Source organism: Athene cunicularia (genome assembly GCF_003259725.1).
Source record: "Athene cunicularia isolate RWA chromosome 2 unlocalized genomic scaffold, athCun1 chr2_part1, whole genome shotgun sequence".
NCBI lineage: Eukaryota > Metazoa > Chordata > Aves > Strigiformes > Strigidae > Athene > Athene cunicularia.
The window spans coordinates 8,021,940-8,035,847 of NW_020799095.1; the positions used below are offsets into that span (position 1 = coordinate 8,021,940).

Here is a 13,908-nt window from a genome sequence, read left to right on the forward strand (position 1 = left end):
CCGGTGTGCCCTTCTGCGCCCCGCTGATGCAGGTGGGCACCCCCAGAAGTCCACCCCAGCTCTGGTTCGACCAAAATCAGGGAGTCAGTGTTGCTGCAGGCATGGAAACGGCGAAGGGGAACGTGGGGCTGGATTCTCCAGAGGAGTGGTGGTGGGGTGCTACATGAAAGAGCAGCAACCCTATTGCCCAGAAGAGGGGTACAGGGGCCTGAATTAGGTAACTCGGTGATCTCTGGCACCGGATTTCAAAGGTGGGGAGCAGTGGGGTCCACGCGTGGGCCAAGCCCGCGGCCCCTCCTGAGCTCCGTGCAGGCAGCACGTTCTAGCTGTTGTGTACCTCACGAGGATGAAGCAAAAGCGCAATTCATTTAAAAAAAATGTTGGGAAATGCAGTACATCGGGAAAAAAAAAAACCTATTCCGGTTGTCGGTGTGCTGGGAAGAACAGCAAAGCCATGCTCCCCTGAGGAGCACCCACCTTTGCCGGGTGGATTTTGGGCTGCAGGTGCTGGGCGCTGCGCCGGCCTGCGCAAGAAGGTTCCAGAACTGCGCCGCCGCCCCTTCCCCCGGCAAGGTGGGTGCTGCCCACTCTGCGGGAGCACCCCGGAGCACCCACCGCTCCCGCGCTGGGGACTGCGCAAGAGGATGAGCAGTCGGGCGCCCGCACCCATGCAGTCCCTGTGGCTGTAACCCGGGGAGGGGGGATGGCAACGAAAAGCTCCCGCACTGGGAGTCTGTGAGGAGGAGGAGAGCTCGGCTTCCCTCGTGCAGTCGTGGTTGGGTGACCAAGCTCTGGCAGCTCGGTGCAGCCGGTAACAGGGAACCACCAGAAAACGCTTCTGCTGTGCTGCTTCTGCTGAAGGTGGTGCTGAGGAATCCGGGCTGCTACAACCTGCAAGAAGTTTAAAACAGCACTACTTGGTGATGCTCCCTTTTAACGACCCCTCTCCCGCAGTAGAGCGCTAGCTCTCTTTGTAACATAGGTGTTAAGATGCTTTATGCAGCAGGATGGGTTCTTTTTGCTTTCTAACGAGCTAGACCAGTTACACAAAATCAGCCGAGAGGGACGACCTACTTGAAGAGAGAGGAAAGAGTGAGGAGACCTTGATTTCAAACATCTCCTTGTGTGTCCTACCATTTGTCCTAACCAAGCAGGGTTATTGCCTCCTGAAGGTGTGAAGTGCATGGTGCAAAAGGCTTGCTTTTCTCTTTTTCCTTGCTGCTTTAGCAGGAAGGAAATAGTTATTCGTGAACATTCATTTCAGGTGCTTCTTAAACACTCTTACAATTATAGCTGTAACCTCAAGAGGTTAAAATACCTAGAACGTTTCTTCTCATCCCATCTTTCACAAACCATATTTAAAATTAGAGCATCATGAGCAAAATCGGTAGGTAGTTCTGGGGATGTGGGGAATGCTCTATGTTTGAAAGTCACAAAACGAACAAATAACATCTTAACAAATACCCGGGTCTTGCAGGTCTTCAACATGGTTGGCACTGCCACAGCTACCTTCCTGCATGCGGCTCAGTGCGACGTGTAAGTACGAGAGGTGTTCCTATGAATTTTTGCGTGTGTGGATTTTGGTACATTAATGGTTTCTTCCCCCCTCTTTAAATAGGCGGGTTGATTGCGACAAACGGGGAACGTAGCATATTGCAGATGTTTTTGGTTGGGAGGCATCATGGGTAATATCTGAAAGGCTCTGCTTTTCCTACCAAAAAAAAATAGTAACTAGGAAGGAATTCGCCTGTATTTCCAGTGTTTGCATCACCAGCACCTACTCTCTGACAGAATGAGGTGTATTTCAATCCATTTGTGGCAATGTTATGGCCTTTCTTGAGCCATTGACATGTTGGAAGGTAGGTACCACAAGGATTTCATTAATACCACTCCGGAGCCCAATGAATAGATGAAAAACACAAAGCAAAACTAAGCTATGGTAACAAACACAACTTATTTCATGTGAAAATGATGGTTTTAAGGTAGCAAGAATATAAAGTGTCTAACCAGCATGAAACATCTGTGTATTAAATAACCGTTCAGAAGGGAAGAGTTGGCTGCATTTCACCACAGGTTAAGTAATTGTGGGTTAATAGGATTCTGTCAAATACATGCTGGGAAATATTAGTGTAAGAAGTAATGTTTCTTAATATGCCTCCATTTTACCTAGAGAAGAAGTCCACATTTAGAAAACTCTTAGCACTTCATAGATGCATGATGGCTGGAGATGTAAAATAGGTTTTAAAAAGGTGCTGTGGAGGGGAGAAATAATGGATGTTCATCAGATCAGTTTTAGAGATAGAAGGGAGGGGGGAATTGGGCCTTCTTGTGAAAACCGCGTCCCACCTAATTATTTTCCTTTTAATAAATCAGGCTAAGTGATGCTCCATTTTGACTTAACATAATATTGTTGTTAGCTAGTCTTAGTCAGGCTTGTGTGATACAAGGGCTACCAGTTTTTATATTAAACTGAGTGTACATAGACAGACCTTGGAGAACCTGATATTACTTTAAATTGTTTTGAAAACAGAAAATATTTTCTGTACTTTAGCAGTACCTTCTTTATTTTCTCACAGTGTGTACTTGGTGTTTAATGTTAAGGTGTACAGCTGCTTCAAATCAGAGACATAAATAGTGATTAAGTAAATGTGACACTCTCATGAGAAACTTGTCATTTACTATTCTTATGAATTAGGTGGTTAAATTCATGTGTTTATTGAAAATCCTGTAAGTTAGATTTCATAAGTATAAAGCTTTTAACATTCTTTTCACATACCCTGCATTTGTATAGTAGTGTCAATACGTATGCATGGTGCAAAGAGAAGAAACAGTATTTATTTCATCTTATTTTAAACGCTACATTTAATATGTCATATGCAGGTGGAGTGGGGGGGGGGGGTGTGTATAAAAATCCTTATTCTCAAAATATTTTTAGGGAATTAAAAAAAAAAAGACCAATATAGGCTTGACTGTTTTGGAGGGAGAGTGAGTGTTTTGGAGAAGGCTTTGTGTTTTTTTCTTTTTTTCTTCTGGTAATTCTTCATTTTGAAATAATCGGTTTCCTAGTTTAAGAAACCAGCAAGGGAGGGAGAGACGTGAGACGTTATTACAGGAAAAGGTCAGTACTACCCTATTCCTTCATTGTTTCATTCACGGGGCTTTTCCTCCTCGTGTCTGAGCTGCCAAAAGATTATTTGGGAGGAGAGGGAAAGAAGAGAGTGTGTTTTTAAGGTAGACACATGTATCGGAGGGGATGCTTAATTAGAAAATTGTAATACAGCCCTACAGCCTAATGGAGTGAGAAGATGACAATTCTCAGCCAGCTGGGTGGGGCACAATGCAGTGCTAACTGTAAGCCTTTTGTCTAATAAAAATGTCTGAAACAAAGTGATTGTCTGGCAATCGGCATTCCACTTAACCTTTTTAAAGACAGGAAAACAAAGTTAATGAATGTATCTTTCAGTCGCCACCCGGGTATGTCGGGATTTTTGTGCATTACTAGAGCCACGACTTTGGCTCCTATCGCAGCGTGCCTCTTCTGAGTTTGAAAGATTATTTGTGAAATAGTGCCTGTTGAAATTATTAAAGCCTCGAGCAAAAGAAAAGCCCTGTATACAGCTGCTAAACTACTTTGCCTGATTGTATTTAAGGTTTCTTTTCTTGTCAGTGCAATGAATTAACTTTGCCAGAGTTTCACAGGGTTGCTGGAAAATACAAATCTCGCTGTTCCTAAGCTGTGCTTTAAGTCTCCTGTATTACTGAATAGTTGGAATTACTAGATAATTACAGAAAACCTAGTGCATTATGTAAGTTAAATGTAGGCATTGTTTTAAAACCTTATTTTAATGAGATAAGGCATTCTTAAACGCTCTTGCTAGAAAAATGAATTTGAGCTTTTTTAAATGCTGAAAATACTGCATGATTATTAAAGACTTTGTAGCGTTTCGTAAGCAGGATACTTGCAAGATGCTGTTGGTTTTTTTTTAAGGCTCTAGAATGTAAAATCGAGTTTTATAATCCCTGATATGTGTAAGCAGCTATTTATGTTTTTCTAAATTTGAAACTGTATAAATTGTATGGCTTTTGCAAGACTCCAGTAAGCCTGAATCTATTGAAAATTGTGTTGTACAAGAGTCTCATTGTTCTGATGCAGAAGATCATCAGTGTGAGGGGAATTTTATATGGTTGTGAGGTACCTTGGAAGTAATAAAACTAATATTTGTGCTGGTTTGTTAGTCCATTAAATGCTTAATTACTTCCTTTGAACGCGATTGAGGAGGTTCATTTACAAATTAATACTTGTTTTTAATGCTAGGTGACAGTATCACCACTGAAATGCAGAATTCTCTGTGGTTTACACTTTCTGTAGAGACAAACAATTTAATTTGCATGTATTGAAAAGAAAATGGTGGCTTCTCTCTGTGAAGACTGAATAGAAAAATGATGTGGTGATGTCTTAACACTGGGGCACTGTTTTGCAAAGAATAGTGTATACGCTGAAGTACCGTCATAAAATTAGACAAACTTTAAAATGAGCAGAGAACGTTTTGAGATGCAGTTCCTTCCTGCTGCACTTAATATCTGAACGTTGTAATGGGTGCCTGTGTTAATAGAACACACTCAGGCTTATGTATTGTATTATAGATAAAATAGGGAGTAGGCTAAAGAAGGGGAACGCAAGTGCTATCCAGGAACTGATTTTTCTTAAGCTTACTGTAGGATATTCAGTGCTAAGATGAAAAAGTATAAATGGTAAATGGTACATATTTACCATCTGTGCAGTATTGATCTAGATGAAAAGGAAACAAGCAAAAATCAGCATTTTAAATAGAATTTAAAAATGAATCTCGAAGACTTTGAAACCTGTAATCAGTGTAAATTGGAGGGGAGGAGAAGGAAGGGATTGGGGGAACGGTTGCAGGAGTGGAGCACATGCTCTACTTCTTCAGCTCTGTGTTAGGAAGTATCGTGATGGCGAAGATAAAGCGACCACCTAAATTTACTGGTTTTCAAATCAACTAGTAGCACTTGTGAATTATACGGGGTATTTCTGCAAATCAGTATGTTGAGTCTGTGCTTTGTTGGAGCAGCAGACTTATTTGCAAAGCTGTTTGTCACACTGTCATTTTTATTATAATAGGGCTTATATGGAAATATTCCTGCAATGCATCTAAAGAAAAGACAAATGGCAGCGTTTATAGAAGGTGGCAGATTATACCGCAATGTGTGTGTAGGGAGGAGGGGGTTGGTGTTGTGTCGTTCCCAGCCCCCTTACTAAGGAGGGATTGACATTATTTTGTTTAAATATGGTGCATGTTACATTGGACTAATGTAAAGATTAACACAATAAGGCCCTTAACCTGGTTAAGGACTCTGGGTCCTGCCCCAAGGTAAATAATGAATACGGTTTTGTTTGCCCAGCGGGTCTTACTGTGTGGAAAAATAGCTGAGAGTCTGTTCTTTTTTCTTTTTAACTGCTTGTCTTGCATATAAATCAATTAAAATTAGGGGTGTTTTGGAAGAAGGTTGGCCTTTCTAACAAGCCAAGAGACTTGGATTTTGTTGTTCTATTTCATCTGAAGGGCCTGATTTCATTTTAATATTTTTATACTTAAAGAGCAAAGATACTAATTTCAAGATAAAATAAATAGTGACCTCTTTAGCTGATGGAAAGCAGCAGTTGCTCTTGTGGACTTATGCTGTTCATCCTCTGTAGTGAATGGGGTCCTTGATAATTCAGCAATATACTGTTAATTTTTGTGTAAATTTGGAATTTAATTTTTCTTAAAGTGTAAGAGGAAAAAACATGAACAAGGAAGGTGGAGATGAGGAAAAAAGGTGGGTTTTTTTCTTATTGGGAAAGACTGCTTTTCCTGCTGAATAGATTTAACTTTTCTGTCTTCCCTACTAAAGGATAGCATACGAAGGGGTGCAAGTCTTAGAGGATGATACAGACTTTTAGGTGCAGAAAGATGCAAAGCTGGACCCCAGTTCCTTGGTGTCCTGATGGGTCACACCTTCCCCCTGTGGACCACCCGCCCCCCTCCCCCCCGGTGATGGATAGGTATGTCTGAGTTTTTGGCTGCTCTTTGTTCTGGTGAAAACCAGTGTTTGTCATGGAGACTGACAAATAAGAAATAGATTATTTTAAGGATTTTCTAAAATGCAAGCTTAAATTAGAATGCTTCTGAAGACAGATCTACTCTAGATTTAGACTGCAACTGGAAGAAAAGTTGTAAATTATTATTTTGGTTAACTATCGAAGTAATGATGCCACAGGCAGTTTTGGAGCATATTGCAGGAAAATGGCTGCCTTCAGTTGTCTTGGATGTGCTTACAGCAGCATGAGCTCTGCCCCAAATCTTTCATTGGTGCTCATTTGTGGTCCCATTAGCCAAGGTGAGAGAGAACCTTTTGCTATGCGATTCACCGTGCAATTCTTGCATCCTTGAAGAGGCCTGAGCATAAGCGACTCAGCTTGCTGGCATGCTATGGACTTTCATCCTGAGCTGCTTTGGCTCATCAAGACCTCTTAAAACAAATATTTGCTAGGTTGAGACAAAAAGCACTGCCGTCACTGCAGCCAGGAGGAACTGTGCTACTGACTGCAGCTGAGCTGAGGCATGCCCCATAGCGGCTGTGTGTCCCCTTCCCCTTGCACTGTGTCCCCCTGAGAGAAGGGTCTGCAAAAGGCACCATAAGGGCCTCTTACCACCTGCTTTACAATTCAGTTAGGTAACTTGACAAAACGGGGTTACTCTAGCCTTGTTGTGGTTTAAATCAAAAGAAAAAGAGACAAAAATCTCTGTCTAGTAGTTAGTCACTCACGCTGCACATCTTGCACAGCTGCTCGGAGGCAATCGGCAACCTTGTGGTGCCAGAGCAGGTACTAGAGCTTCAGAACTAGCTCTGGTTGCAAGTCACCCTTGAAGACTTGTGTGTTTACTAGAAACCCGTGGAGACACTCTTGGCATGCTGTGGTTGGTGAAGATGCTGGTGGCTGTATCTTAAATCTCTGCTGCTGACTCATCACCAGGTCCAAGTGAGACAAGGAAGGACCAGACAAAAAACTGGACAAAACCCAGGCGCTTCTAGTGTGAGTTCTACCCTGCTTTCCCCTGACCCCAGTCCTGTTATGTTACTGGTCCTGAGAGCCATTGAGGATGGGTACAGCCTGAGGAGCTTGGAGCTGGCACTGGCACGTCAAACCTTGCTCCCAAAGGGAAGGATGGTGTTGCAGATGATTCCAGAAGTACAACCTCATCACATATTCCAGTGGTTCTCTAGCTAGGCTGAAAAACAAACCAAAACAAACCCAACTCTCCCCCCCAAAAAAATCCCGCCAAACCCAACCAAATAAATAAACCCCTTCCTTCAAAGCTTCCTCTACAAAAGTTAGAGGCACTTCCTGGTGACTAATTCTAGGCTTGAAGCTGGATGTGCAGGGACTTAAGACAGCTCAATCTGTCACAGATGCCAAGCCTGACCTTGGACACATAGATAAGCTTCCCTCCAGCATTGCTTTTCTGGCGAAGGATTGGGTGAGGTGGTGGAAATGGCGTTTTATCGACTTCTTGCGAGCGTGCTGTGAGGTCTAATGTTCGTAAAGATGTTTGTGATCCTTTGGGAAGAAGTGCAGTGTGCTGGCAATCCTGCTTCATAACCCCCTTTGTAGGGAGTGAGGTGGGAAGCGTAGTTTGAATCTCCACTCCTGTTTGAATCTCCACCGTGTTCACCATGGGCTCCTTCAAAAAAAGGGAACAGCTTTCCTGGATAAAAGGGGTTGATCCCCAGAGCATTTGAATGCATTATCCATATGGCCATCAATATCAGCCCTGCTGAAATGAGGAGTGTACAGGGTTGCATGCACCCTTCTTTTGGGGAAAGGAAGGGGCTTTTTATCCTTCTTCTGCATTTTAAGTGAAAGCGTTGTCTTCTGGCCAGAGAAGACTGGGAAGTGCTGTGTGCTCTGTAGCCTGGAGCTTTGGGAGCTTTGACACTGCTTGAAGCCGAGCAACTAGAGTGTGGATGGGATTTACTGCTGTGAGTGATGTGCCCTCTTCCCTCTGCAGTGTGCTCAGCGGGAAGGCTCCACATCTGCCTGTGTCTTTCGCCCCCGGACAGCATCACTTGCTGGATTATGGAGGCTGTCATTTATCATCACTGTCTCTGACTGTAAAAGACAGTCCAGCGCTCCTGACAAAGTGACAGGAGATTTGGGTACGGTCAAGAAGCAGCTTTCAGGGTTGGCAGGCTTTTTTAAGTAGGAAAATTATTTCAAAGGAAGAAAATGAGTTTGAGAGGGAGGGAAAGACCCCAGAAGACTGATAGCAATAACTTTACACTTGCACAGAGTTGAAATTTGGATAAAGAATGACAAGTGGTGTAAATAAGTGTGCCTGAGCACAATTAGAGATAGGGATTATTTAAAAAAAAAAAAGGCAGGAGGTATTGTATTGAGAAAGGTTAGCAGGTTTAAGATTTCCTTCCAGGGAAAGCTGATGGGAGGCAAGTAGAGTTTTCTGGGAGAGAAGATGCAGTGTATGTCAGAAAAGGGACCTGGTGATTTACCTGCAGGGATGCAGGGGGCTCGCTGGGGCTTGCCAGTGCACCAGACGCAGGGGACCGGGAGCGTGCTTCTCAGCATTCCTGCATCAGGAAGCTGGTGTCCAGCTGGACAACAGTCTGTTTGAGGGGTGCAGAGGTTGAATGGTAATGGGATTTACAGCACATTTGCAGTCTAAAAACTAACAAGTCCTGGTACTTGCTAGCTCGATTCTTCTCCCATTAAAGTCTGCTGGTTTTCTGCTTTTGGTTTCAGCAGGTACAACTACTACGCTGAAAGAGTCACCTCATAGTGAGTAAACTGCACAGGCTCGTCATTGATATCTCTTAGAAAGGTTTTGAGTACTCATGTATGTGTTTATACTAAGAGCTGTGGTACCCTGTACTGCCTTTTTAAAAATTATTTAGGGCTTGCTATCTGTTCATGCAATGTCAGTACTCTGGAGAGTAAACCTGGTTTTCCTTTGCATATGTTTTCAGCAACATTAAAGTGACTGTATAAAGCCCATTTGTGTAAATCTCGAGCAGGGTTGATCAGCTTAAAAGAATATCCAACAGCGTTAGGAAAACATGTTGGAGGCTCTACACAAATTCATCAAACCCATCAGAGCTGAGGGGGCAAAGGGGCATCTAGCAGGATACGGCGTGTTGCACAGGCAAGTGCATCAGAAAAGCCTCTGCTGTTATCTGATTCCTGCACTGCCCCAGTGATACATGCAGGACCTCTGGTCACTACCAGCCATTGCAGGAGAGCAGCTGCTGACTTTGCCACGTGTGTCCATTGTGCATGAAATCCTTGCAAGGCTTGGCTAAAACATGTGATGACTTGCAGTGGAGCAAGCCTGCGGAGCTGGGGTGTGAGTCCCTCCTCCTGTACTGCTCTGCCTTCACCACCAAGGTGCCTTAAAAGCCACTAAGCTGCTGCCTCATGGAAAGTGTGTTTGGGGTTTTTCCTATTGACTGTCAGCTCCTGCCTAGTCACATCATCGTCACATAATCTGCTGCCCACGTGTTTCTCGGTTGCTATCCCAGTCTCAATGACTTCCCCTCATGGCTCACCTTGTTGTTCTTCCCGGGCTGCTGCTGTGCCTGCAGCAAATCAGGGTGCTGTCACAGGCTGGCATCCCCGTGCAGTGGTGCTGTGAATAACAGATGGTGCAAGAAGTCACATCTTCGATGTGTCCCAGAAGAAGCACAGATGCAAGTTCAGGCTCCTTAAGAGCCTGCAAACACATACCCGATGAGTAGCAATGGCAATAGCGACAGAAAGCCTCAGTAGGTATCTCCACCCACACCCCATTTCAAAATAGTAACAAGAACATTCAGCAGTTGGTAGTCTAATGTGTCCTGGGATATATATTTTTTTTTTAAAACTGGTTTTGCTGGTTAATCAAGAATCCTGTGATCAAAAGTTAAAGCGGTTTTATTTTTCTGCATCTTGAAGGTTAAAGTGTGAACAGTTGCTCTGTGCTGTTCGACACAGAATATCCCAATAGTCTGAGAGCACCATGGCTTCCCTTCAGTGATGTGTGGCTGGTGGATGATAACCCATCAAATACCAAGGAACAGCTGAAAAAAAAAAGCTGTAAAAGGCTGTGGCATTGCTGGTTCTTAAACTGTTTTGCCCTGTTAGACTAGGATTGGAAAGCACGTTGGATGCATGTGCTCTGTTGGGGAAACAGCAAAGAGGACTGAGTAAACCCTCTAGTCCTGGTTGCAAAAATAATCCAGGCTAAATCAAGCCATTCCTTAATTCCACCTGTCCTGAAACTTGGGGAAAAACACAATTCCTGCTACTTTCATTAGGTCAGAAGGTGCAACTTCGAAGCCTCAGGAAATGCAGAGGGAAAGGGCTGCCTTGTTCGCTATCAGGATGCCTATGGCTTATCTGCTGCTACAGAGCTACCAGAAATGCAGCAGAATTGTTGCTACAACCTCATGAAAAAGTTGGTAAGGGCAGTGTGAGAAGCTGTGGTGTTTGATTGCCTCCAGACTTTTGGGAATAGAAGATTGAGGTGATGTAGGAGATGCTTCTGACAGGAAGAAAAAGGGATGTGGGTTGCTTTGCAGGTACCAGTTCTCGCATTGTCTGCATCTTGCTTTATGTTGCTTGCTTATGTTATAAATAGATCTAGTCAGGAATATGCCTCATTTATACGGATCTGCAAAAAGCACAGTATGCTTCTGGGTGTTGTGTAGCTAACCTACGAGGGCTTTTGTTCTTGTAGTTGTTTCTGGAGGGGCCAGGCTCTGTGTGTGATCTGCAGTGCTAACGGGAGTGTAGGCGAGAAAAGAAAGTCAGAAGGGCCTTTGCAGAGCAGCGGGAGAAACCTTTCCGGGCTCTCGCCCAGACTGAGAGGAGTTTAACCTTTCAAACTCTGAGCTGTCGGAGGTTTTGAGGGGGCAAGATGGGGAGCTCGTGGTTTGGCAAATCGGTGTTCGGGGTTAATGGTGCCTGGAGGGTTTTGACCCCACAGGCAAGTACCTGGGGCTGGTGGGAAGAGAAGCCAGGAGTGGGGCTTCCCCTCTTGTTTTTTGCATTTGTCTATCTTTCTTTTCCTCTTCTCTGCCCTCTTATCCCATGATTGATCAACACAGTCTAAAACATCCCCCAGAGGCTCTGCCCTCTCTGGTGACCAGGGTGACCACTCATCTGCCAGCAGCATCCCAAGGGGAGCTGGGCTGTGGGGCGCCGAGGTGTCCCAGCCTGGGGACTCTGCATGCGGTGGGGAACACAGCTGTGCCCGCAGCCCCTCTCCCTCCCACAAAAATAAACCTGCAGGGAATTCAATAAAAGGTGAAACCCAAGTTAGTAATTCTAGAGAATGGCTTTTATTATTGGGAAAGGCTATCCGTGTGAGTGGGAAAAAGGAAAATGAGAGAGCGAGCATGTTCTGTAAGGATGACAGGGTGTGGCTCAAGCATCAGTAACAAATGCTGGAAGAAAAAACGCTCTTTGTTCTGCAGTCAGGTGGGTTGACAACTATTCTCACCCATCCCTGGCATGCATAACACTCAATACAATTAGGAGATCGGGGAAGGCCTGACATACTGAAACTGCTGCAAATGCAGCAAGCAAAAGGATTCAGTTTAGAATCTGCTGCGCTTTTTTTTCTTTTCAAACAGTTAAGTTCCAAAGCTCATCAGTATCAAATTCAGTGTATCTGTGCTTCATATAGCTGCATTGTTTTAATATCAATATTTTGTGTGTTTAATGCTTCAAATGGTAAGTTAAACCTCTCTTGCACTAAAGTTTATACGGGCCTACATGAGACTAGGATTGGACCAAAGCATGCATTAAAGCGTATTAAAAATTAGTACAACCATATACGCATGCAATACGGCAGATCAACTCATAATGACTGTCTTGCTAATTGGAAAATAATTTCAAAGCTATTCCTTTTAAACTACCCTTGTTTGTCTGGCAGGTTTAATAACTTTTTTTTTTTTAATTAAATTGAAAATAAATATGCATTCACAGTTGGGTTTAGATTGCTACAGGCTAAAGCAGTATCTTGATCTTAAAAAACCTACTATCCTCTTGTGCTTTATTCATTATGCTGTAAGTTGGTTTGATTAAGTGACTAAAGTGTTGGTATCTTTTTTTTTTTTTTCCCCTAAGCATCGGAACTAAAACTTGGTTTCATTGCAGTTGCTGGCAAGAAGTGAAAACCTTGCGTAAGTGAAATACTATGGACGTGTTTGTAGAAAAGGAAGTGGGAATGAACGTATAAAGGAACGAAAAGAGAATATGACATATACGTCTCCTCTCTTCCCATTTTGAGTAAATTCTTTTAAGTTGAGGGTCAGGAATTTAGACAGTTGCTTATTTTGTGTGTATAAATATAGGTATATTTTCATAACTTCTAAAAATGTCTTATTTCTTTTTCTGGGAGGAAGAGAAATCTACTTGCAAATTTACATTTTGTGACATTTCCTTACAACTGCACGCTGGCGTATGTACTGCTAGAGGCCAGCCCATCATTTCTTGGTAAAAAGAACCTTTCAGCTCGGTTACCTCCTGTAGAGAGCTAATTTTCCAGCAGTCAGGCTTGATCTGGATAAATAATTAGAGAGCGCGAGAGAGAGATGAAGATGATCACATCAGCGCTGTCTGTAATTCAGTTAATACAGCCAGACCCTGTGATTTCGCGTCTGCAGCATACTTGCGTGGTCTCAAAAGCCGCAGAGGCAAGCAAGCAACAAAGCCAATCGGTTACATTTGTCTTGGAAGAATTAGCGGCACTTTTCATTCATTTGTCGAAAGCCTGCAAACAGCTGCAGCATGCATCTGCAGCGCGAGAAGGTGATTCTTGACACGTTCGCTCTCCCCACCCCACCCCCTCCGTATGCAAAAATTTCATCACGCAATTAATGCTGGGGTATTGCCATCCTTAAGGATAGCTTTTTTCTTTGTAGTTTGAGATGTTGCGGTGTTTTTATGTTTGAGTTAAAATATGTATCTTGTATAGCGGAGGGAAAGCTGACTAGATGAAGCCTACCGTTTTGGCATTTCTTGATTTTTTTTTTTTTTTTTAATTTTTTTTTAAAGCTGGTCAAAATTATCTGATAGCAATACTAAACTGCAGAGAAGATATGCCTGGTTCTTTGAGTAAGCGGTAGCATTTCACATGACTCTTACCATCAGTGGAAGAGATCCAGTTAAAGCAAACTACGTTCTCGTACAGTCTTTGAAGACACGTTTGTTACTGATACAAATTTGTTCCTCCTGCATATGGTGCTATAAAGGGGTTAAAAATACATCTTTGGTTCACTTTATTCCCAGTGGTAGCTCCATTGCATTTATACATGGATCAGATTAAAATAGGTCAATATCTTTTGTGGAAGGTCTTTTGACACTTTGGTGCATGACTGCAGTACACCTACCTTGAGGATGAATGGACCCAGAGGAAATCCATGCATTAACAAAAACACAGCCTAGGGATACTTTAGGATCACATTCCTTTATTCATCAACTAAATCAAAGGCTTGACAGGGGATACTTTGTCATCGAGTCAGTCTAAATAATACTTTTTGAGGTGACAGATAACTTCTGCTGAAGAAATAAAACAAGGTATTTAGGCAAGAAACATCTGAACGGTGTGGGTTTATTTTCTTTACACTGCATCAGTTGCATTAAAAATCTATATGTATATGCTCTAGCTGAAATATTTTAGAACCTTATTAAAAAGAAAATTGTGTATTCAGGAATTGCCTTATGGCAGGAAGTCTTTGTCTGCCCGTTTGCTTTATTGCAGTTGTTTACTGCCTTGAATTGATTTTTGTCTACCAAATCGGTATATTGAGGATGGCTGGGGAAGGCAGGGTGGAGGGGGGGGGGGG

At 43.1% G+C, this 13,908-nt stretch overlaps 1 long non-coding RNA gene across 2 annotated transcripts in view; it reads left to right on the top strand.

Moving 5' to 3' along the window:
• The first annotated feature begins 1,476 nt into the window (after positions 1-1,476).
• Positions 1,477-13,908, top strand: part of LOC113477391 — a 65,821-nt gene continuing 53,389 nt past the window's right edge. For both annotated transcript variants that reach the window (XR_003397888.1, XR_003397889.1), the window contains exon 1: positions 1,477-1,536. This is a non-coding gene — a long non-coding RNA (uncharacterized LOC113477391). The remainder of the gene's footprint in view (positions 1,537-13,908) is intronic.